Below are 26,821 nucleotides of genomic sequence, written 5' to 3'. Positions count from 1 at the left end.
CCACGTACTCTCTTGAGCTGCTGCAGCACCAGCTCTGTACTCCATTTGTTGTGGACAATGACACAGTGGGTTGTCGTTTGCTGCACCAAGAAATTGTTCCCGATCCGAGTCTAAACACATACCCAGTGGTTGATCTTCGGGTATCGTGGTCTCCTGCATAGTCGGCAGCACAATATCCAACTAGCTTGCAATCTTCGCCAGTTTTGTACAAAAGACTATCGTCAATTGTACATTTACATATCTTAGGATCCGTCAAGCTGCATCCAAGTGAGGCTTCTTTGAACTTTGCACACCGTCCCGTTGTCCAACTCCCTACCTTCATGTGCACAAATTTTGGAATTTGGCTCCATCATTGATGAGACTAGCTTGCACTCCAACATGCCAAACTTCTGAAGTATATCTCTTGTGTACTTTTATTGGCAGAGAAACAACCATTCTTTTGTGCGATCAACTTCTAGCCCCAAGAAGTGTTTAAGCTCTCCTAGCTCTTTCATTTGGAAGCGAACTAAAAGATTTTCTCTCGTTTGTTGAATTTCTCTTATGTCATCCCCAGTGATGATCAAGCCGTCCACATAGACCAACACAATCACCAATTTTCCTTCTCTCTCTTTGGTAAACAAGCTTGAGTCCGCATGTGCAACTGAATAACCAATTCGAGTGAGAAACTCAGCAATCTTTCCATACCAGGCTCTTGGTGCTTGCTTCAACCCATAAAGAGCTTTCCTCTGCTTGCACACATGATTAGGATTAGTTGCATCCTCAAATCCCTTTGGTTGGTTTATGTAGAGCTGTCGGTCCAACTCTCCGTGCAAGAAACCATTATTCACATCCATCTCCAATAATTTATCATCTTTATTTGCCGCGAATGCTAGTAGGACCCGTATAGTAGTGATCTTTGCCACTGGACTCAATGTTTCATCATAGTCTAGTCCATATTGTTTAGAGAATCCTCGAGGTACTAGGCGAGCCTTGTATCTCTTAATTGATCCATCAGGGCGACGCTTAATTTTGTAAACCCACTTGCAGGAAATGGGTTTGATATCTCTTGGCCTTGGCACTAGCTCCCAAGTCTGGCTTCGCTCCAAGGCTGTGATTTCTTCTTCCATCGCCTTCTGCCTAGTTAAATTATGTGAAGCTTCTTCATATGTCTCTGGGTATTTGACACCGTCTTCTAGAATTGCTGCATAGGCGTACTTGGGATTTGGCTTCCGGATTCTTTCCGTCCATCTTAGTTTGGGAGGCGGCGTTTCTGTCTCACTACATTCGCTTGATTGAGCCATTTCTTACTCTTCAACATCAGTATCACTTGGGCTCTTAGGCACGTCAACACTTGACCATATGTGTGTGGATTGCTCCCCCATCTTCTCTTGTAGGATTTCTTCAATGTCGTTCGAGTCTGGCAAGACTTTATTCTCCAAGGACCACCACGAAGATGCTTAATCAAAGACTACATCTCGCGAGGTGTAACATCTCCCACTTGTTGGATCACGACACTTCCATCCTTTTCTTTGATTTTCGTATCCAATAAAAATGCATCTGACTGCTTTCTTGTCAAACTTGCTACTTAAATTACTAGGCACAAAAACATAGCAAATACAGCCAAATAGTCGGAATTAGCTATCTGTTGGTTTCATTTCCCATAATATCTCAAAAGGTAAAATGAAACCTAACCTTGGTAGGGGAAGTTTGTTGATCACATGGGAAGCAGTTCGCATGGCTTCCGCCCAAAATCTTCCCGGGACATTCTTCGCGTGTAGCATGCTTCGACAAATCTCTCCAAGATGTCGATTCTTTTTCTCTGCTACACCGTTTTGTTGTGGCGTGTTGGCACATGTAAACTGATGACGTATCCCGCACTCATGCATATATCGATCGAATTTATCGGATGTGTATTCTCCTCCAGTTTTTGAACGTAAACAATGAATCTTCATTCCCAGTTCTCCTTCGACCGTGGTCTTGAATTCTTGAAACTTTGAGGATGCTTCAGACTTTTCTTTCATGGAGAACACCTAGACATATCACGAGTAATCGTCGATGAACATCACCATGTACCGCATCCCGCTGATTAGTGTTTGCTTGACTGGACCAAACACATCAGAGTGAATTAACTCCAATGGCTTCTTTGCTCTAAACTTTGACTCCGTGTACATCTAGGGTAAACGATATCTGTTTTGACTTCAAGTTGAGGTAGCTAACACGGACAAACCTTGTGTTCCACAAACCCGCTGTCTCATTCTTCTAATTCTTGTCTACATAAGCAGACTCAGCCACGAGCACATAGACGGACTCCATCTTCCGTCCTTCCATCACTGGCTTTCCCGAGATCATAACGTCTTGATAGATTTTCACATCTTCTAGCCCAAATAAGACGTAGTTGCCCGTTGATGTGATTTGTGATACGGACAACAAGTTTCTCTTTATACCCGGTACATGAGAGATATTGTGTAGTAACAATATGTCAGATTCATTACCATGCATAATTATCATGTTGCCGATCAGAGAAATTGGCAACGGTGAGTTGTTAGCTGTACGTACCACGCGACTCCCTTTGTACTCTTTCTTGTACTGAGGTTTTTTCTGATCGCCAATCATCTGATTTGAGCATCCATGATCAACTATCTAGTCATTCTCATAGTTTATCTGGTCTCCCATCATCGCCATGAGTGCTAGCTCGTTTACTTCTACGGAATATAGCCCCTCAGCATCCCATTCATCATTTGCCTCCTTTTTGGACGTTGCCGCATTGTTTCGACGAAATTTTTCTTGGACCAACAATCCTTTGACATATGGCCCTTCTTTCCACAGTTGTAACAATAGCCTTCGAACCTCTTGCCTTGAGAACTCTTATTGTCGTTCTTCTGAGCTCTCCAAGGTTGCATGGTTCCTTGATGACTTCTTCCTTTAGCGGGCGGCTTAAGGTTGCTTTGACTTTTACTTGTGAAGAGCACCTCCTCTTCATTCTTCAGTGTGATGCCTCCCAATTGCTTAGCCATAGCTTCTTGGCTTGCTAGCAAATTCTCAAACTCTACAAGTGATGGTTGAACGAGCCATCCTTGTACATCAATCACAAAGCTTCGATACTCCGTTCTCAACCTATAGATGATAATCCTCTTCATACAAGCTTCTTTGATGTCGGACTTTGGATCTAGTTCGCTAATCTCACGACATATCGACTTGACCTTGTGATAATACTGAGCAATTGTCATGTCGCGTTGGGATATTGATAGCAGCTCGTTCTCTAAGAGTTGTAACCTCGTATCATGCTTCTTTGAGAAAAGCGTCACGAACGTGTCCCGTGCTTCTTTCGGCATCTTTTATTGCGAATGTGCTCCAACATCTCTTCTTCAATAGTAGTGTTGAAGGAAAACATTGCTTTTCTTGCTTTGATTCTTCATTTGCGTAAGATGCCGTTATCATCTTCCTCCGATGGTGTGGTTTCGCTTCCTCCAACGACCTCCCAAAGGTTTTGTCCTTGTAAATAGGACATCATGCATGTTGCCCATGTGTTGTAGTTGTTTATGTTGAGTTTCTCAATTCCTCCGACGACTTGGAGATCACCCATCGTGTTGGCAGTACTTCGGTAATACCAAACAAGCTAGTTTCCGATACAAAGTTTGTAGAGTCACAGACTACTCACGACACAAAAGAAAACTCACACTAACAATCTCAAAAGATCGTTTCTGATGTGGAAGATCAATCAAAACTGCAACCACAGATCATACTAAGACTTTCAAGAGATCCGACAACCAAACTCACAACCTCGCTCTGATACTAGATTGTTGAACACAACTTTTTTTGTGGAAAACATGAACACTTTTATAAGACCACTCAAGAAGAATTTACAAGGCTAAGTGTTTAGACACTCTCACTATAAGACACTTTTTGTGGACACTCTTTAGCAGACTACTACTCTTTTGGAATTTTTGGATGCTAAACTTGGGATATCAAGAGGGGTATTTATAGTAGAGGCCAGACAATGTGGATCACGCATTTTTCATCTTCTAGAGAATTCCTAAAATGTTTAGATATCTAAAACATTCTAGGACATTCTTTCCATGTCTAGAGATTCTACACAATTCTAAAACTTCTACACTTAACTAAGAAACTTGTAAACAATGGGCTTATTCTCTAAGTGGGCTTATTAGTCGTTTTGACAATTGGCTTGCACAATTGTTGAGCTTTAGAATTTTATTGGGCTTAGTGTTCATATTTTAACATTCGCTTTTCTTTATTTGAAATGTTCAACGACAACGAATTAACTAATTACTTTTGATCATGTGAAGAATAGATATCACATGCCGCGAGGTTTGCAAATCCATTGGCCAGTTGATCCCCAAGCGTCTTGCGCGTTCCGCGAGGGTGTGGAAATGTCGCATCGTGCCGCGACCTTCAGACTTCGCGCCACGATGTAAAGAGATTTAAACGCCGAAACTTTCCGACCGTGTTGCACGGAACGCGAAGTCCCGAAGATGTTTACCTAAAGCCGCGACCCTGCTACTGCGCGCCGCGAGGTGAGCCGAGACAAAAAATAGGAAACACGGATTTTGACCTGTCGAACTTGGTATCCCAAGTCATCCCTTAGCTGTCGATGATGTTTGACTCGTCTCAACACCTGAAAAGTGAGAAAAAGAGTGTGAACTACAAAGGGGAAACGAGTGAGGTTAGGTGGATTGAGGTGGATAAAAGAGGTTAGGTGTTTAGAGTGCCAAGACTTGAGAGAAACGAGTGTGTTATGAGTTCAGCAATGTTTCAGTGCTTAAATTCGGATTACCTGACCGAGTGAAAGGCCTGGGTCGGCCAATGGCCGAGTGAACTTGGGTCGGCCGTTGGCCGGGCGAGCTTGTCCGCCCGCTCGAAAGGCTGATAGCGTCATCGAGTCTCGCCGGGCCGATAACATTAGCCCCCCGAGTTTGCCACCGGGCGTAGCTCGTGTGGTAAACTCAAGTGAGCTCCGCCCTCTGTCGTCTCGTCGGACAACCTAATGTTGAATTGGTAAGCCTTTTTTAATTTTACTTTATTCATTTTTTTCGACCTGTTTCTTGTTATACGTGCTCATGGGGTCCCCTAATCGCCTGTCGGCACATGGGCCCCCTGAGGACATCTTGACATTTTTTCTTGACAACTCTCATGAGACCTTAGACAATCTCTTGGATCAATTTTCACCGCCACCCATCGATCTCCAATTTCTCCCAACTTTGGGCTTGGATTTCTCCGGTCGGGCGACGATGGGTTTGGGCGACTGCGACTTCGCCTCGGTGGACACATGGTTGGTTGGTGAGGACATCCACCCGTCGGCCGGCGAGGCTATCGCGCCACCTGGAGCGGCCGAGCAGACCCTGGGTGCTGCAGAGGCGTCGCTGGACTGGGACGAGCGTCCCTCGGTCGGGGTGAGCACAGGGAGGCCCTCGCGCATCCTGGGTGATGGGCGCATGGCCGAGGAGAACGCCCGGGAGGATTCTAGCAGGCTGGGCGCGATAGACTTGACCGGGACGCGCGCCAAAGAGGCTATTTGGCTGGGCCTTGATGGTCCTGGAGGGACGTGCGCCTCCGACGAGGGCTTCTCCGGCGAGGCGAGCCACGGGGGAGGCGCGTAGGCCCTGGGCGACGCCGGTCGGCTGGTGCATGCGCGGGAGAGACCACGCCCCAGGCGGCGGGGGCTGTTTGGCCGGGCGTTGGCGACGCTGAGGGGCCGCACACGTCAGACAGGGCCGCGCCGGGCTGGGAGCACGCCGGGGACGACGTGCCGGTGCCGGACGAGGGTGGCCGTGCGGAGACCAGCGCCGGCTGGGAGGCACCGGTCGAGGGGCGGCGGCTGAGATGCTGCCCGCCCAAACCCTAAGGGTTGGAGGGCCTGGCCCGTGTGAGGATAGCCCGCCCAGTCATTGGCCGGGTGGCGTTGCTGGGTAGGAGGAGCGCGTCATCGGGCCGGCGGAGCGCGCCATCACGCCGGGGCATGGTAAGGCCGGCCCACATGCGTTGGGCGCCCAAGGAAGGGGCCGAGACGGGCCCACTGGGCAAGGAGCGCGCGAGGGGGTCTCATTGGGCAGGGAGCGCGCGAGGGGCCCAGACGGCCCAGGCGCAGGCGAGGAAGCACGATCGGCCGGCCCGGGCGCTGGCGTGGAGGACCACACGGCCGGCCCAGGCGCGGGCGAGGAGACCCAACCGGCCGACTCGGGCGTGGGCGAGGCAGCCCGCCTTGTCGGTCCGGGTGCGCGCCGAGATGATGATCTCGCTGACTCGATGGGTCATGCCGTGGACGCCCTGACCGGCCTTGAAGACTTAGTGAACCCGGAAGGTTCAGGTGAGTCTCTTCTACTTCGTTCATCGGCGGCCGAGGTGCAGACTTTGATCGCTCGAGAGGAGGAGCGCGCCTCATCATTCCCTATCGGGGAATCGGCGATTCGAGGCGGCTTTGACTGTTCCGGAGTCGACTTCTCGAGCTCCCTTTCACTCTCAAGCTTCAGGGGCTTGAGAAAGCAATTCCACATATCGTCATCCATATCGCTATTGCGATCGCTACCCTACGACCTTCCGACTCGTCCGCGAAGGGGATACGCCGCTATGCACGAGGCGAGCCTCCGTGGGGGGTTACGACTGCCTTTCCAGCCCGTGATCCAAGATCTTCTGGTTCAACTGAACGTCCACGCGTCGCAGATGTCTCCATCTTTCTACCGTGTGGTGGCGACATGCCACATGATGCTCCATCGAGCGAAGGGTCGGGTCGTGACGGCCGACGATATCAGGAATCTTGTGTCGGTCTATGATGTCCCTGGAAAGCCGGGCTTCTACAAGGTCCAACACGCAAGCGTTTCTCCATACTCACTAAGCTATCTTCCAAGCATTGTTATCCTTGGGTGTGGGTGTCGGAATCCGCCTTTGGTACAGCGCCTCTCGTCTTTGGCCCTGCGGCTGACTTCTCGGCCGACCGCGGCACTGAGAGCTCTGAACTCGCGCTCGTGATTGGAGCTGTTCCAGACTTCTCGGCCGACCGAGTCTAAGGCATGGGGGTTCGTCTGCTCCCCTCCCCGATGTGGGGGGTACTAACCATATATATGTTTTTGTGCTATCGCAGCTTTCCATTGTTTACGCTTAATGTTATGTTCTAACCGCTTAACGACTTTTTGTGACAGATACCATGGTCCGACATCGTTCGCGTGCGTGGATTCCCAGGGCGCAACCTACTGCCGAAGCTGTGGCCACGGCCCGCTCCCGAGTTGAGGCTCGCCACGGGGGATCGCCGGCGCAGGTGAGGAACGAGGCGATTTCATCGAGCAAGCGACCGTCGTCGTCAGCCTCTCTCAGCTCGCCTCCTAGTCATAAGCACGCTCATGTATTGGCGGCGCAAGACGGCATGGATTAGATGCTCCTCTCGGAAGCGGTGGAATTGAGGGGCCAGTGTTCCCAGGAGATCCTTGACGCCCCCTTGCGAGACTTTAAGGGTCTCCTGACGACGAGCAACCTAGAGTACTTCCAGAACGGGATCAGTGATGTCTGGAAGGTACGATATGCTTTTTGACTTATATAAAGCCACCATACTTATCCTGAATGTTCGTGCGCCGTCCTCTTTTTCAGATGCTTGCGCGTCAAGAGTGAGGCGACCGTATTCTCCAAGACTTGCTGCGGCGGATGCAGATCATGAAAAGGGACATGGAGAGCACGACGGTCGATCACGCCGCCGCTCTAGTGGGGTTCCGGACTGCCCAGGAGTTTCAGGCGCTCGAGGATGAGTCGAAGCTGACCCGCGATGAGGCATCTCGTCTAGGTGCGGAGTTGGCTGCCGAGAGATCACTGCGCATGGCCGAACAGGCATCTCGGGAGAAGGCAGAACAAGCGGCTGACACCTTATTGGGGGAGACGAAGAAACTCCAAGCGGCGACCTGAGGCCGAGACGAGGAGCTAAGATCGTCTATACTCGACTATCGACGAGCGAGATCTCTCGCGTCAAGGCGGAGAGGGAAAGGGATTCTCTGCTCGTGGAGATGCAGACCCTTATTGCAGAGAAGGACGACGCTGTGCAGTCCAAGGCAGATCTAGAAGATGACTGGGACATGGACTTGGAGGAGGCTCGTTACGCGGCGGCCGTACGGGTTCGAGATGCAACCGCGAAGGAGAATGCGTCTCGTGGGACCACCTTTTCCTTCTTCAACGGCATGTTTCCTCCTTTAGACGACGCGCCCCACGTGGACGACCCACCTCCCCGGGTTCCCGCGGAGGCTGCTCAATCGACAAACTGCCCGCTCAACGGAGAGGCCACTGAAGGGTCGGTTGTCCCCTTGCCCGAGACCGATGAGGAGCAAATCGACTTTGGCTCCGAGTAGTGGGTCTTGCAAAGATTTCCCGTGCGTTTGTTTAGCGCTCGTCTTGTTTTCCTTTTGGATATTCGTTATATTTTCTTTTCTTGGATATTTGTTGTATTTCCTTTTCTTTCCGTTGGTTTGTTTCCCCCATATTGCTTGTTTTCGTTAAAGCTTTTTCCGTTTATCATGCGCCTTATTCTCTCGATATACTATGCTTAGCGTAATCGATTCGCGCAATCCGACTAGTGCGTGTCTTACGGCCCCCGGTTTACTATATTTGGCGTAACCGGTTTGCACGGCTTAATCCCACACTTAGCGGCGAGTTTTTTTTTTTTTTTTTGCGGACGGTGGCTAGACCAGTTTCGTCCGGCGGGTGTGAGTTTTTTCCATCCATTCGTGACTCGCTACCTATCGGCGCGCGCGAGCTGGGCGGCTGTCGCGCCCATATTCCGGCGTGTACGCTATCTATCGGCGTGCGTGTTGTGCGCCAGGACGGGCTTGGGGCAAGTGCAGTTTCCAGCGAGGGCGATACCTGTCGATACGCGTATCACATCTTGGGTTTTGACTGCAAGGATCGATGGTCCGGTGCACGGATGCGATCCGTGGAATCGTGCGAGAGCGTCGCGTGAAAGATGTGTAGGGTTAGCGGTCCGGTGCGCGGACCCGACCCGTCGACGACTCACTACCTTTCGGCGCGCGAGGCGTGGAATCGTGCGAGATCGTCGCACAAAAAATATGTACCTGTTACCCGTTAGGCCCCTGAGTTTCTTGTGTACTTGTAGAGGAGACTAGAAATTATAACAATATAGGATAAAGGTTTTGAGGCGAAATGTAATCCAATTACCATGTCAAAATAGTTAAAAATTACATTCCCAGACCGTTGGCCTTGCTTAAACTTAAAATTATCTTTCACTAAAATCCGAAATAAGATGAAAACAATCAAACATAAAGAAATCGGGAGCGGGCTTCTATTGGTAGTATTGCCGCAGCTGTTCCGCGTTCCATCGGAACAGAAGACTCGTATCAATGAAAAACAAATTGCAGCTACATGACTTAGATTAGATGGTTTGGATTACTTATTACTTAATAATTGATACTTAACACTGATCCAATTTTCTATAGTACCTCTTTGTATATCAAAGAACCAAGATAGTAACATGGAAACAACAACCAATATAACATTCGGGTGAGTGAACACGAGCCCTTCTAGGTTCTCGAGCTCGTACATACCGTTGCGTATACCTCAGCGCACGCGGTACAGGCCTTTCCAGGTGGGGCCCAGGACTCCCGCTCCCTGCACCTTGGTGTTTTGGAACACCATCCTGAGGACGAGGCTCCCGTCAGCGAATTACCGTAGCTTGATCTTGGAATTGTAGTACTTTTCGACCTTCCTCTTTTGTCTGGCGAGGCGAGTGAGTGCGTCCGCCCTCTTCTCGTCTATGAGGTCCAGCTCGAGCCTTATTGCTTCGTTGTTGGCGGCTTCTTTGTACTCTTCGATGCGAAAGGTTGGAAGCTTGGTCTCGACGGGTACCACGGCCTCGATGCCGAATGCAAGTGCAAAAGGGGTTTCGCCGGTTGCGTTCCGCGCGGTGGTCCGGTACGCCAAGAGGACCATGGGGAGCTCTTCGGCCCATGCTCCCTTTCTCTCTTCCAGCTTCTTCTACAAGTTTTCTTTGATTGTCTTGTTAACCGCCTCGACTTGAGGATGGCGGGGAGAGGAGAAAGTCTTGCTGATGCCCAATTGTTCGCATATGTCCCGGACGCGCGCATTATCGAATTGCTTTCCGTTGTCGGTCACGATCGATGCGGGGATTCCGAAGCGGCAGACAATGTTCTTCCAGATGAAGTTAGTCGTGTTCGCCTCTGTGATCTTTGCCAGCGGTTCTGCCTCTACCCATTTTGTGAAGTAATCGATAGCCACGATCGCATTCTTGTATTGTCTTGGGGCTGTGGGTAGCTCCCCGATGATGTCGATTCCCCACTTTGCGAAGGTAGAGGTATGACGATTAGGCACAGTGGGGCCGGTGCTTGGCGCGGGATGTGGGCGAACCTTTGGCATTTGTCAAATCTTTTGGCCCACTCGTGGGAGTCCTTTTTCAAGGTTGGCCAAAAGTACCCGAGCCTTAGCAGCTTCAGGGCCAAAGATTCTCCGGCGGCGTGGTTCCCACACACCCCTTCGTTCACCTCATGGAGCGCTTTCTTAGCTTCGACCTCGGCCAAGCATCGGAGGAGGGGCATAGAGTATCCTCTCTTGAACAAGTTGTCGTCCCTCATTATGTATTTCGGTGCCAAGCTTCTCAGCTTTCTAGCCTCTTCCTTGTCTTCAGGGACGACTCCTCGCTTGAGGTACTCCACGAGTGGCGTCATCCATGAGGGGGGCGGAGTCTCGTCGACCACCCTTACATCGCTTCTCGAGACGTAGGGTCGAGTTAGTATTTATATCGGGACGCTGCCCTCTCCCTCTTCGTCTATCCCTGACGCAAGGTGCGCCAGGGCGTCGGCGTCAATGTTCGCCTCTCGGGGAACCTGGACTATCTCGAACCATGACAGGGCCTCCAGATTTTTCCGAGTCTTCGATAGATATGGGACCATGTTTGGCTCCTTGGCTACGTAGTCACCTTTAACCTGGTTCACAATCAATTGTGAGTCGCAGTGGATGCGCAGGTTTTGGACTCCTAGCTTGTTCACCAACTCTAAGCCAACGATCAGAGCCTCATACTCTGCCTCGTTGTTGGAGACCTTGAACTCGAATCTTAGGGCGTATCTCAGTTTTTCTCTATCGGGATTTGTGAGCACGACGACGGCGCCAGCCCCCCGGGCGTTCGATGTGCCATCTACGTGTAAGTCCCAGACTGGCCCTATCGGGTCAATGGTCCTCTTCTTCGACGACCCATTGTGGTCGTTCTCCTTGTCTTCCTCGTTCTCCTTGTCTTCGTTGTCCATGTCCGTTGAGGGCGCGTTGGTGAATTCGGCCACAAAGTCGTCGAGGGCCTGGCCTTTGATAGCGGTTCTCGGTTGAAACTCTACACCGTACTCGCCCAGCTCTTGGGACCATATGGCCATCCGTGACTAGGTCCCTTTTTGTAAGGCCTTCTCGACGGGATGTCCCGTGCGCACCACGATTGGATGCAGTTGTAAGTAAGGGCACAGTTTCCTTGCGCTCATAACAAGAGCCAGGGACAATTTCTCAATTTCCGGGTATCGAGTCTCGGCGTCGAGGAGCACCTGGCTTACGTAATAGACCGGCCATTGGACCTTGTTTTCTTCGCGCACCAAGACCAGGCTCACGGCCTTATCGGAGACCGCGAGATAGACATACAAGGTCTCACCGTCTTTTGGTTTCGCAAGGAACAGAGGAGAGCTGAAGTACATCTTCATCTCGCAGAATGCCTCCTCACACTCCTTCGTCCATACGAACCCGTCGGTCTTTTTCAATGCTTTAAAAAATGGCTGGCACCTGTCGGTTGCCTTGGAAAAGAATCGCGTTAAGGCGGCGATCCTTCCCGTCAAACTATGTACCTCTTTGACTTTTTGCGGCGATCTCATTTCCAAGATCGCCTTGATCTTATCAGGATTAGCTTCGATCCCGCGGTGGCTCACCATGTAGCCTAGGAATTTTCAAGACTCAACCCCGAAAGCGCACTTGTTGGGATTGAGCTTCATCTTGTAGCGTCACAGGATTGTGAACATCTCCTTGAGGTCTCGGACGTTGTCGTGGGCTTTGAGGCTTTTCACTAACATGTCGTCCACGTAGACGTCCATTGTCTTGTCAATCTGGTTGGCGAACATTCAGTTTACCAGCCTTTGATATGTCGCACCCGCGTTCTTGAGGCCAAAAGGCATGACCTTATAGCAATAGAGTCCGCGGTTCGTAACAAAGGTGGTCTTGATCTGATCCGGCTTGTGCATGCGGATCTGATTGTAGCCCGAATAGGCATCCATGAAGCTTAGCAGTTCATAGCCCGCCGTCGCGTCAACAAGTTGCTTGATCCTTGGGAGAGGGAAGCTATCTTTCGGGCAAAACTTGTTGAGGTCTTTGTAATCGATACAAATCCACCACTTCTCATTCGGCTTCTTTACCATAACGACATTGGACACCCACTTGGGGTGCTCTGCCTCCCTAATGAAGTCGGCGGCGAGAAGCTTGTCAACTTCTTCACCAATGGCGTGGTACCTTTCTCCACTGAATGCCCGTCTCGGTTGGACGCGCTCGGTCACCCTCTTGTCATCATTGAGGCGGTGGACCATTATCTCATGGTCAATCCCCGGTATATCCGTGTGCGTCCACGCGAAGACGTCTTTGAACTCGCGGAGGAAGGCGGCGAGTTAAAGTTGGTTCTCAGATGGGAGCTGGGCATCTATCTTGACTACTTGATCCGGTTTGGCGTCATCCAGTATGACGGGAACGAGGACATCCGGTGTCTCCATCTTTCGACGCTCGACGTCGTCCCTTTGATCCAATTCACTGAAGGTGCCTCCTTCCTCGATCTTGCGTGGGAATTTATGTCCGAGTTAGAAAACGGTGCTCACCATCTTCCCCTTCCCCTTTCCATCCACACCTTGGACGAAGCATATCCTCGCCATTGATTGGTCTCCCAAATTATGGCTATCCCTTGCTCGGTTGGGAATTTCATCATTAGGTGGTAGGTGGAAGTTGTGGCTTTCAACCGGTTGAGAGTCGGGCGTCCTATGATGACGTTGTACGCCAACGGCTGGTCCATGACCAGGAATGACACGACGTGGGTGACCTCGATCCCCCAAGTGTCCCGAAGATCACCGGGAGGTCGATCGTGCCCTCTGTCATGACCCTCTCCCCAGAGAAGCCTGTTGTGATCTAGGGTTTAAGAAAAATTTTAACGCTTCGGAAAGCGGCGGAATTTTAAAAAATTTCTTTTTCAAGTAAAACAGTTTTTACTAACCTAGACAAAGAGCAAGCACATATAAATAAATAGTAATATGAGCATTAAAGATTACTAACCTTTTTAGAAGCTTGAACGTTGAGAAGCTTTTGGAAAAAGTTGCAACGTTCGTCTCCCCTCGCAGCACGTCTCTCTTCCTTCCTCGGCAACTCGAGCAACCACGAAAGTTTCTATCACTAAATCACTCGAGAGAAAAGGAATTAGTGTGTGGGCACTTTTTAAACACTACGACTTAAGAACGAGTCTTTGAAGTCGCAAAGCTAAACACTAGGTCAAATGAGGAACTAGGTGCCAAAACATAAAACGAAATTTAATAGAGAGAGAGAGGAGAGGGGCGGCCAAGTCTAGAGAGAGAAGCTCTCAATCTCTAAAACTTTGGATGAATGAAATGTGTGGAATGAGGCTCCTATTTATAGGAGAGGTCTCACCTTCAATAAGGTAGTTTCCTCTTCTATAGAATATCACATATTCATGAGCAAATATTGCCTTATTCTCTCACAAGTCACACGGCCAAGAAAGCCTTCTAGAAGGCTTGGATTTGTTTCCTTTTTTGTTCCTTGCCTTGCCTTGACTCTACTTGGCCGATTCCCTTAGTGCATGTGTGGGAAATTTGTTTCCTCTTTTTCTTTTGGCAAGTATCATGATACATTTATGCACAAAATATTCTCTCTTTCTTTGGGTATGTTGGGCGCCCATATAGTCTAGAAAAGGCTTCTAGAAGCTTTTCAATTTATTCATGACAACATGAAAAGGCCCATTAAAAATTTTCAATAAAATTCTTATGAAATGAAATTAATCCACAAGGCCCAATAAATCTAATTTTGGCCGAGTGATGCATGTCATCAAATGACCTTGTCAAAAAATTTATTGACATTCATTTCATCCTATGTGATTCATTCTTGTTTTGACTTAGCTTCCAGTTTAACTATTCCTACTCGACGTGATTCGTGACAGTGACCACATGGACCCACATGAACAAAGCTTGAGCTAAACACTTGGACTCAAAAGTTCACGAAACCTTTTCCAAGTTTAGATTAATGTCAAGTGACTCCACTAAAGAGTTTACACTGAAAATCTTTCGGTTCAAATGAATTTATTTTCTACTCAAGAATTCAACCTAATTGTAATGAGTGGATCCAAATAATATTATCAGTATTTACCCTTCATGAATATCATAAGCTAGTCGGGATTTACAAAATTACCATTTTACCCTTCTAGCTGTTATTTCCTCAACTCCTTTGTCGCTTGTGAATAAGTTAGTAACAATGTATTGACGAGGAGCTAACAAGTCACATTGTTTCATCCAAAAGAGTCAGGACTCAAGTTGGACATTGGCCAGTTCATTTATTCACACTCCAAGGAACAAAGCATGAGGTGATATACATTGCATTTCAGCAATCTTGTACATGAATTTCATATCTATGAGAACTTCACAAAGTTACTCATGACCTTCTCACAACTTAGTACTTCACCAATAGGCCCTGTTCGGAATCACATAGTGAGTCTGAACTCTGACTTTCTCAAATGAGAATACGTAAGCTGTGAAATGGCATGTCTCATTTCAGGATTAAGGTAAGCCCGATGCAATTCATACGTAGTGACTTCGAGACATAAGAGGTTAAATGGTTTGTTCTTATCTTGTCTCTAGAAGTGCACTGGTCAATTCAGTACCTTCGGAAGATACCTAGAAGAACTATAGAGTCTCCAACTCTCAATGCCCCTTAACCAGACATCATAGATTCTCCTAACAATCGTACTGAGGTCAATAGTCCTTTGACTCTTAGATTGCGAATATATCGTTTTAAGCAAACTACGAAGAGTTTGTTCATGCAAATCTACATTTGTCTCTTCGTAAGTTGTTTAGTTTGGTCATGGACTAAAGACTAATGTTTTATCATAATGCTTCAAACAGACAAGGAAGAATGAATGAACGTTTCAACTTTTTATTAATGAATAAGCAATTACAAGCAAGAGTCTTCATGAGACTTTATTACATCAAATGTACAATATAAATACTACAACTCTTCTTGTGGGCACCATTGACAACAAACTCCCACTTGACTCAAAGAAGATGTGTGTAGTCCTTCATGCCTAATCCCTCTCGATGTTGGTCGAAGACCTTGTTCGCTAGGGCCTTGGTGAATGGATCTGCTAGGTTGTCCACCGTTGAGATCTTCTTCACTTCCACGTCTCCGCGCTGCATGATCTCTCAAATCAAATGGTATTTCCTCTCAATATGCTTAGAGCGCTTATGGGTTCGAGTTTCCTTTGAGTTAGCGACAGCCCCACTATTATCACAATAAAGGGTCATGGGCTCGTCGACGTTTGTAACAATTTCCAAGTACTTAAGGAATTTTCTAAGCCATACAGCCTCTTTGGATGCTTCACAAGCAGCCACATATTCTGCTTCCATTGTGGAGTCAGCAATGCAAGATTGCTTAATACTTCTCCATACAATAGCTCCACCATTAAGGATGAACACTAATCCCGAAGTGGATTTCCTAGAATCCTTATCCGCTTGAAAATCGGAGTCGGTATATCCCGTCATAGTCAGGTCATTACCTGAGTATGTAAGCATGAAGTTCCTAGTTCTTCGAAGATACATAAGAACATGCTTAACAGCAATCTAGTTCTCGGGTCCAGGGTTAGATTGGAAACGGCTAACTACGCCAACGGCGAAACAGACGTCAGTTCTAGTGCAAAGCATAGCATACATAAGGCTTCCTACGGCAGAGGCGTAACGAATTTTCCTCATGTCTTCGATCTCTTGTGCAGCCTTGGGAGACTGGTCCTTAGAGAGTGAGACTCCATGCCTAAAGGGTGTTTGGCCCTTCTTGGAGTCTTGCATCGAGAAGCGATCCATCACCTTATCAATATAAGATGCTTGAGAGAGCGACAGGGTCAGGTTTTTCCTATCTCGAAAGATTTGGATCCCCAGAATGTACGCGGCTTCTCCTAGATCCTTCATGTCGAATTGCTTTGCTAGCCAGACCTTAACCTCAGATAATTTACCCACATCGTTACCTATGAGTAATATATCATCGACATATAGTACCAGAAACACAACTTTGCCTTCGTGTATTAACTTGTAAACACAAGGCTCATCTATTGACTGTTCAAAGCCGAAGCTTTTCGTAGTTTCATCGAATCTAATATTCCATGACCTAGATGCTTGCTTTAATCCATAAATGGACTTAAGCAACTCACAAACCTTGGTCTCTTGACCTTCTTCCACGAAACCGTCTGGTTGAGCCATGTAAATGCCCTCGTCAAGATTGCCATTCAGGAAGGCTGTCTTGACATCCATTTGCCAGATCTCATAGTCGAGAGCTGCAGCTATGGATAGGAGTATGCGGATGGATTTAAGCATCGCAACTGGCGAGAAGGTTTCTTTATAGTCAATCCCTTCTTGTTGGGTATAACCCTTAGCCACTAGTCGTGCTTTGAACGTCTCGACGTTCCCATACGGACCCATTTTCTTCTTGTATATCCACTTACACCCTACGGGTTTAATCCCTTCAGGAAGGTCTACAAGTTTCCAGACTTTGTTGACATACATCGAGTGCATCTCAACTTTCATGACGTCAAGCCAAAGGTTTGATTCAGAACAAGCCATCGCCTGGCTATAGGAAACATGATCATCCATGTCAGAGACGGCTACGAGAGAGTCTCCATAAGACATGTACCTGTCAGGCTTTTGAGTAGCCCTCCCACTACGTCGAAGTACTACTTGACCAGATTCTGAAGAGTTAGGTTGTGTTTCAGTTGGGGTAAGAACAGTTCTTACGGATGAGGTAGAAGCTTCCTCACCTAACTTTTCTTCAAGCACAATTTTGCTTCTAGGTTTTGAATCCTTCATAAAGTCCTCCTCATGGAAACGAGCATTCGTGCTAACGAACGTCTTATCGTCCTCGGGACTATAGAAAATGAAACCTTTGGTTTCCTTTGGATATCCCACAAATAGGCACAATTCTGACCTACTAGCCAACTTGCTAGTCTTTTGCCTTAGCACATGTGCAGGGCAACCCCAAATTCGGATGTGGCCCAGATTTACTTTATGGCCAGTCCATCGTTCATAAGGAGTACCAGGAACCGTTTTGGACGGAACTTGGTTCAGACTGTAAGCGGCTGTTTCGAGGGCATATCCCCAAAAGGAAAGAGGGAGTGATGAGTAACTCATCATTTATCTAACCATCTCCATAAGAGTTCGGTTCCTTCTTTCGGACACTCCGTTTTGTTGAGGTGTGCCAGGTGCTTTAAGCTGAGAAGCGATACCTTCTTCTTTAAGAAAGTCATAGAACTCTCCAGACATATACTCACCACCTCGATCCGATCGAAGGGTTTTGATCACTTTGGCAGTTAGCTTTTCCACTAAATCCCTAAAGACGTTAAAGGTCTCGGATTTGTGTTTGAGCAAATAGACAAAACCATATCGCGAGTAATCATCGGTGAAGGTAACGAAGTATTCGTATCCTCCACATGCTTGTTGGCTGAACGGACCACATACATCATAATGTACTAGTTCCAGCAACTCAGTGGCTCTTCGACCCTTATCGAAGAAAGGTCACTTAGTCATTTTTCCTTCTATGCAGGATTCACAAGTAGGTAGTGAACCTATTGCAGAGGCTTGGAGTGGACCGTCCCTCACAAGTGTCTTAATGCTATCTAGACTGATGTGACCAAGTCTTAAGTGCCATAGGTGTATTGATTTTGTTAGATCGGAGGATTCAGAAAGTTTGATCCTCTTTGGCTCCCTAATTAGATCATTATCTATTTCGGTGTCTAAAATGGAAAGTGAGTGGGATAAATGTAAAAAAGAACATTCTTCATACATGCATCAGTGACAAAAGAATTTGAAAAAGAAATACGAATTCCATTCTTCATAAACTTTAAATAATAATCTTGCTCTAAAAGTGAGCAACAGATATTAGGTTTTTCCCAAAGGAAGGAACATAATAAACATTATTCAAATTTAAAGCGCGATCTTCAAAAGATAGCGTCACGGATCCCACAGCCTTCGCAGACACCACGCTCCCATCACCCCACTTGAAGCAGAAGTCGCCATCCTCTAAGCTTTTGCTTTTCCTAAAACCAGTTAAGGAGCAGCAAATATGGTTAGTAGCAGCGGAGTCAATAATCCACGATGATACATTATCAGCTACTAAACAAGCTTCAGTAATAAGTACAATACCTTTTACTTTGGTTTTGAGGTAGGCAGGACAGATCCTACGCCAGTGGCCAGGCTCATTGCAGTGGTGGCATTTGTCGTTAGACTTATCCACCTTCGGAGCCTTTGGCGCATTCTTCTTCGTTTGAACCTTAGGTTGGTTCTTCTTCTTGTTGGAATTGATCTAGGGTTTAAGAAAAAGTTTAACGCTTCGGTAAGCGGCGGAATCTTAAAAATTTTCTTTTCACAAGTAAAACGATTTTACTAACCTAGACAAAGAGCAAGCAAATGTAAATAAAAACTATTATGAGCATAGAAGTTTACTAACCTTTTTAGACGCTTGAACGTTGATGAGCCTTCGGAAGGTTGATAACGTTCGTCTCCCATCGCAACACATCTCTCGAGAAAGTTGATAACGTTCGTCCACGAAAGTTTCTATCACAAGAATCACTCGAAAAAGAAAGGAATTAGTGTGTGGGCACTTTTAAACACGACGACTCAAGAACAAATCTTAGACTCAAAGAGCTAAAACACTAGGTCAAATGAGGACCTAGGTGCCAAAACAAAAACGAAATTGACTAGGGAGAGAGAGAGAAGTCGGCCAACAATGTCTAGAGAGAGAGTCTCTCAATCTCTAACTTATGTTGGATGAATGAAATGAGAGGAATGAGGTGGGGTATTTATAGGAGGAAGATTACTTTCAAAAGGTAGTTTCCTCATACTCCTTGCACGTCCAAATGAGCTTCTAGAAGCCTTTGGATTTGTTTCCTCATTTGCTTTCTCTCTTAGTTGGCCGAAATTGCACTTTCCTTCGAGATGAAATTTGTTTCCTCTTTTTTTTTTGGCAAGTATCTTCATACATTTATGCACAACATAAACTCTCTTTTTCTTTATTGGGCTGCATGAAATTTGTCTCACATTCTCTTGGGTTGGACGGCCAAAGGGCTTCTAGAAAGCCTTTCTAGATTTTTCTTTACTTATTCATGACAACATAACAAAAGCCCATTGAGAATTTTCAAGTAAAATTCTATGAAATGAAATTAATCCACAAGGCCCAATGAACATGTCATGGCCAAGTGATCTAGGCCATCATATGACCATGTCAAAAATTTATTGACATTCATTTCATGCTATGTACAAAAAGACAAATTTACCCTTTTGACAATTTTTGTAAAGCTTGTCTCGTTCTTGTTTTGACTTAGCTTCTAGTTTAACTATTCCTACTCGATATGATTTGTGGCACTGACCTCATGGATCCAAATGAACAAAGCTTGAGATAAACACTTGGACTCAAAAGTTCACAACCTTTTTCCAAGTTTAGCTTAATGCCAACTGACTCCACTAAAGAGTTGACACTGAAAATCTCTCGATTGAAATGAATTTATTTTATACTCAAGAATTTAACTATATATATATATATATATATAGAGAGAGAGAGAGAGAGAGAGAGAGAGACTTCCTAAGCGTTTCTTCCTACATAAAAGTCCATATACACATCATGGTAACTTAATTATTTTTTTTTGGGTCATGAAATAAAGATTTTGTAAATGGTACTCGCCATGTATATATATGTATATTAATTGAATAATTGATGATAGAGGATATTTGAATATTCTTTGCCTTTAGGAGATTTTCTTTGTTTTATTAGGCCACGTATAGATTTATCATAAAAGGAAAAAGGCTTTGTCAGTAGACTTTTTATATATGGAAATGTATTAAAAAAAATCTGATGGATATAATTTTTGGCTTGATTTGTGGAGTATCAATTACAAAGTTATTTTTTTTTTTTTTCGACTTCCTGTTAAGCCTTCAGCGTTCTTCACAACCAAATAGACCAAAAACATAGAAGAGAAGTTTTATGCATATATCCTAAAAAGAAAGCCCCTCTACGTCATTTTATTTCTCTCCATATCTCCCTCTATACTGCTGAATTTCTTTTCCTCACGTTTATCAAACCCTAACCATCAAATAGACCTTTCTCCACAAGTTTTGGATTCTAAGAATCATTTGGCAGCATTATTTTCGACCTTTTTCGTAAGGTATTTATGTGCTTTTGCTAAGATGTGATAATTAGTTTTCTTTATTTATTTATTTATTTTTTTTGTCTTATGAACATCAAAGAAAATATGGCGTGTTCTTTATTTTTCTGGTTGAAAAGAATTTCTCACATTTTTGTTTAAATGCTTCGTCTTATAAAGTTAAAAGATTATTTTAATATGGTATTTTTATAGAAGATGATATGAAATGTGCTTAATGCGTGTTTTAAATTTCATGATTTTTGGATTAAGTGTTTTTATTCAAAAAATCTTTTACCATCGGTACGTAGAACTTTTTTTTCATGACCCAAACAACGTGTTTTGATTTTAATAAAATAGCTACAAAACGAATTTTTATTTGAAACTTTTAGACCAAAATATTCAAGATGTTTATAATACATATTTTAAATTTCGAAATTTTCAGACTAACCATGTTTTTTCTAAAAATCAATTATGGTCAGTACGCAGACATTTTATTTCTGTTTCAAACAACATGTTTTGTAATTTGTTTAAAATACTTGCAAAACTTATTTTGGCATGAAATTTTGATAAGAGACACATATATTTGTTATTGTTATACATAAAAATAATTAGGTGTTTTCGGTTAATGGAAGTATTTGTGGTAGTATTTATTTTAACAAGTGCTCAGATCTTTCCCGTTTTCTCTAAAACTCAATTTTTAGACAATATACGTTTAAATTAGATATCCTCATGTTAGAATCTGATTTTGGCACTGCCATTAAAGAAGAAAATGTTTAAACTTTTATTTCCTATTTTTTGGAATTTTTCTCTAAAATGTATGTTTTGCTGAAACCCTAGGGCAAAGGGTATTTTTGTCTTTTCACTTTCGAGTCCCGTCTCTGTGTTTTTCCAGAAACTTTATTACGTCCAAAATTGATTATTAAAACCTATTTCCTATCCGTTCGAATAGGTTCCGAGCCGCATAGCTTTTCCAATCGTTCCAGAGTCTAAAATCTTTTCCCCTACTCACACTATGCGACTTTAGGTGCGACTTAGTCGCACCTAAAAGTCTGCAGCTAATATTATTGGGTGCGACATGTTGCACCCAATAGTATATACTATTAGGTGCGACACTATTGGGTGCGACTTATCGCACCTGAAGTCGAACCTATTTTTCCGTGGGAACTTAAGAATAAGGCGGGAATTTGACTTTTGGGTGCAACATGTCGCACCCAATGCTCTCCCGCCAACTTAGTCGCACCCAGTACCCTTCCCAGTACCCTTCATCATGGTCCCAAGAAGATTCTCGCACACGTTCTTCTCTACGTGCATGACATCCAAGTTGTGCTTCAACTCCAACTCTGACCAGTAAGGCAACTCGTAGAAGATGTTTTTCTTCGCCCAATTAAGCTCACTCTCGTCTCGCTTTCGTTTTCTGCCAACGGAGCTAGCGTGTTTTCCAGTTTTCGTGCAAGAAATACTAGCCAACTGAGCTAGTATGTCTTGCGGAGTCAACTTGTCGGGTTTACTGCGTCTCTCGTGGCGATTTGTGTAGTGATCGCTACTTTTCCTCAATCGGTGACGCGTAGGCAAAAATCGATGATGGTCGTAGTACACAATTCTGTTTCTAACTTTCAGTGACGGCGTGTCAAGGTTGCACGTGGGGCAAGCGAGATACCCTCGGCCACTCCATCCCGATAAATACGATCGAGCCAGAAAGTCATTTATCGTCCAGAGTAGTGCAGCACGCAACCGAAATACTTCATCGTTGGCTTTATCTCGAACGTTGAATCCCGTCTCCCACAATTCTTTCAGCTCTTCAACTAGTGGCTGCAAGAACACATCCATGTTTTTTCCTGGTGAGCTCAGCCCGGGAATCAGAAGCGTCAGCATAAGGTACTCTTTCTTCATGCACAACCAAGGCGGCAAGTTGTACGCAGTCAGTACCACAGGCCACATGCTGTACGCTAGACTCATTTCTCCAAACGGGTTGAACCCATCAGAAGCTAATCCAAGCCGCACGTTCCGAGGCTCTTCGGAAAATTCTGGGTATCTCTCGTCCAGGTTCTTCCACGTCGTACCGTCCGCAGGATGTCGCAGAACGCCTTCTTCTCTGACGCGATCTCTTTCGCGCCACTGCATCTGAAGCGACGTGTGTCGAGAGGCGTACAACCGCTTCAATCGATCTTTCACGGGGAAATATCACAATATCTTTTACGGTATCTGTTTCGCAGTCGGCTTCCATCTGCTCTCGTTGCAAACTGGGCATACTTCAGCTTTCTCGAGATCTTTTCGAAACAAGACGCATTCGTTTGTGCACACGTCGATCATCTCGTACCCCATGCCGAAGCGCTTCAGTTTCGCCTTTACCTCTTAGTACTTTTCCGGAATTCGGTTACTGGTTGGATGAGACTTCCTCAAGAGCTGCAAGAGTTCTGTGAACGACTTCTTCGTCCAATGGTTCGTGACTTTGATGTGCATCAACGAAACCAAGAACGACAAAGATGAAAACTCTTTGCATCCAGGGTACAATTCCGCTTCCAACTCGGCAAATAAGTCTTCCACTTGCTCCTCCGCACGCACCTCGCTCGGGGTCGGATCCGCAAAGTCGTCGAAATCCTCGTGGTCCATGATATCATGCAGGGTGTCGTGCAATCCTCCTACTCCTCTCTGATCAGTTCCAATGGGGTCTTCACCATGAGTAAGGACAAGGCGCTCGCCGTGATGATACCATTCTGTGTAGCCTAGGGTAAACCCATTGTCCAGGAGGTGATGCCTTACGACCCCGATGGCGTGCCATCTCACGTTGTTACAAGACTTGCAAGGACAACGATATTGGCCATTTTCGTTCGTTGTCTGCTTGCAATGCGGATAAACTCGTTAACCACTGTTTTATACTGCAAGCTCAACCTCTCGTTCTCGGTAACCCAATCTCTACTTGGATTAGACATTGATTTCGCTGAACGAGAAAGACAATGAGAATTATTAATTAGCATTGAAAGTCCGATCTTACTAAAGGACCGAGAGCGAATTTAGAAGGAACGAGAGAGAGACTGTGAAAGGTATCTTATTTTTTTAAAATGGATTGTAGAAATTGTGGGAAAGATACTAAAGCGCCTCAAAATCCTGGAAACAATCCTGGAAAATGGATTTTTTTTTAAAATGGACTGTTTCCAGTGGATTTCGATTCTAATTGGTTCAAAACTCTACCGAAATTTTGGTAGAGTTTCCCCTATAATATTGTTAAACAAAAAACCTGCAAACTACTTTAAAAACGTTTAAAATTCATCCAGAAACCATCATATTAATTAACTAAGTCCTAAACTAAGCCTCTGTGGCTCGGTCACAACATTTTATCAATATCTATAAAACAATCACTCAGTAATTAATTAATTACAATATCATAAACAACTAAACTAACAACTTATTAACCACTTTGATTTCCATTACAATTTCAATTTCAAAATAATATTTAATCTATCCTTTTACAATTACAATTAATTTCAACTAAACATTAACCTAAGCATATTACTAAACTAATTATAAACACTATATATATATTAACAATTATAATTGCATTAATTAATACATGTTACTAAACTAATTATAAATACTATATATATTAAACACATATATAGAATTTGAAACTAAACATACTAAATTACTAATTAAAACTAATTAATAATTATTAACACTAATTATATATGCTAATTAAAACATACTAATTACTAATTAAAACATACTAAACCATTTAAATTTTGTTTTTCTAATTAAAACTAATTAACAATTATTAACACTAATTATATATGCTAATTAAAACATACTAATTACTAATTAACACTAATTATATATATATATATATATATATAATACTAATTATTAACATATATATATACACAAAAAAATATTATAGCTTAGGCGGCGGAGGAGATCGGACCGGCACGGAGAAGCGGCGCGGAGGAGCGAAGGCGGAGGAGAGGACCGGCGCGGAAGAGAGGACCGACGAGGAGCCGCTGCGGAGGAAAGGACCGACGGAGGAGGAGAAGACCGGTCTGAGAAGAGCGGCGCGCGGACTTGGACGTCGGAGAAGGCGCGCGGACTTGGACGTCGGAGAAGACTCAGAGAAGAGAGAGGGAGAGAGGGAGGGAGAGTCGCAGAGGGAGGGAGAGAGGGAGGGAGAGTCGCAGAGGGAGGGAGAGTCTCAGAGGGATGAGGGTTGTTGTGAAGAAGATGAAGAAGACGAAGCTGTTTAAAAACTAACCCTAGTAATCAGGTGCGACAAAGTCGCACTTGATACTCGAATAGGTGCGACTAGTCGCACCTAAAAAAGATACTAGGTGCGACTAGTCGCACCTGAAAGTAAAAAAAAAAAAAAAAAAATACCACGTCCGACAAAATAAAAAAATGAGGGGGAGAAGTTGAGCGCTTATTTTTTTAAGACATTCAGGTGCGACTAGTCGCACCTGAAAGTTTTCAAAACTATTGGGTGCGACTAGTCGCACCCAATATCACTTAAAATCAGCGAATTTTTTTTTCATTTTTGGAACCCTTTGGGTGCGACAAGTCGCACCTGATGCCCATTTAGGTGCGACTTTTAGGTGCGACAAGTCGCACCCAATGCCCTTCCGCACCAAAAAGGCTTATTTGTAGTAGTGTCAATAAGGTGAGAATAATCTCAATACAATACGGATTAGTTTAAAATTAATTACGATGAGTGTGTGGTATGAATTGGTTAATCTGTGTTATATGATTGATTGTGTGATATTCTTATATGCGTGTATGTGTTATTGAGTGGATTGTGATTCTTATGTAATGTCTTGTTATGATGAGCTTATGTATGAGTTTAGTAGAACTTTGGCATAACATGTTCTAATTATTAGTATGTTTTATTTATGTTTATGTCATATTTGTATGCAACGCAAATAACCAAGTGAAAAGATAAGTAAGAGAATCGTACCGCCTCGAACGAGAGGTATTAAAAGAATTCTCTCGAGCCGACCTACGGGCTCTAAAAGAGAGTTTTCTTAATAGTTATATGTTTATTAGATGGTGCGAACTATGGGAGGTCGCAGCCCCGTAGTTCGTTTTCAAAGTGTACACTGAAATTGGTACGACTTCTCTAGGCGCACCCCGAATAAATATGATAAGATTTATGATACGAAAGACCATGACACCATTAGAACTAAAACACTAAAAATCGGTTCATGCATTGCATTATTCATCTTTTTGTGAGTTATAGTTATTCTCGCTGAGCGTTAGCTCATATTATGAGTATTCGTCCGTACTGTAGGAAAACAACAAATGAACAAGTGAGGAAGGTGGATCAGCGGCGTTCGATGGCTAAGGGATTGGGTTGTTGTTCCGCTCGCTTATTTAAAAGACTTCCGCTATGCAAATTTCTATACACTCGGTTTGAGATTTTTATGCTTAAGATATTTTCCAAGTTTAATTAGTTTTTCAAAACTGAAGTTGAATTTTTTTTATGTTTTTATTTCCGTTGCATATTCCAACCATCTACTTTAGTTTTGAATTCCGAATTAAGCATTTCTCTTATTTTCATCAAATGTTTTTGTAAGATTTCAAATGTTGGTTATTTTCAAAGTTGTTTTTATTTTAAAGTCTAAACTTTATAAATGAATGAAATGATGTTTAAAAAAAAAATTATCCACTATTTTTTTTAAGTAAAAGAATTAAGCTGAGTATGACGGTCCGAAAAGCCGGGTCGTCACACTTTATATTTTGTCATATGACTTTTTTTTAATAAAATTGAATTGTCTTGTAATTTCATATTTAATGTTTTGTTTAATGATAGATTTAAAATATATTATACTTTTAAATATTTTTTAATTAATTTAAATATAATTATAAAAAGGCCCTCATTTATTTCCTCGTCCAAGGCCCCCAATTTCTTTGAGCTGGCTCTATGAACAATGCTCAATAATAAGTACAAGAAGTTTTTCCCTAGATTACTCATTTTCCCTAAATCCTTACAAGATTCTCTCAAAATCTTTCCCAATCTCTATTCTCTCACTAGTTAATCTGTTTCCAAAAGTACAACATGTTATTACCTATATTGACTTGCTATTTATAAAGTATAGCGGCCAATTTACAAGAAACTAACTCTACCTGCAGATTACTTCCTGCTCAAGTAATCTAATCCTAACAAATCAACTAACTTGGCTGACGTATCTTCATTGTGAAGATGAGACCAACTTCAACATATTATAATGTAAACCACTTAAATTAATATAAAAATCAAATATAACTCCAAAAATAGTTCAAGGATGATTTTTGTAAACCCATAAGAATATTCTTATCAATCATTAGATATTCATATCTCTCTATATATTGTCTCTCTCTCATCTTTCCAGAAACTTCCAACTATACCGTACGTGAATTAACAACTAGTTAAAGATAGGAGCTTTCAACTTCGATCAATCT

At 44.3% G+C, this 26,821-nt stretch overlaps 1 pseudogene; it reads right to left on the bottom strand.

Moving 5' to 3' along the window:
• Positions 1–703: 703 nt before the first annotated feature.
• On the bottom strand, positions 704–3,562 carry LOC149393645 (uncharacterized; annotated as a pseudogene).
• Between the last annotated feature and the right edge of the window lie 23,259 nt (positions 3,563–26,821).

Source organism: Urtica dioica, chromosome 6 (assembly GCF_054948205.1).
Source record: "Urtica dioica subsp. dioica isolate 48M chromosome 6, U.dioica_male_clone48M_v1_H2, whole genome shotgun sequence".
NCBI lineage: Eukaryota > Viridiplantae > Streptophyta > Magnoliopsida > Rosales > Urticaceae > Urtica > Urtica dioica.
Note: the sequence above shows the minus strand (reverse complement) of the source record. Positions and strands in the feature narration are given on the sequence as shown.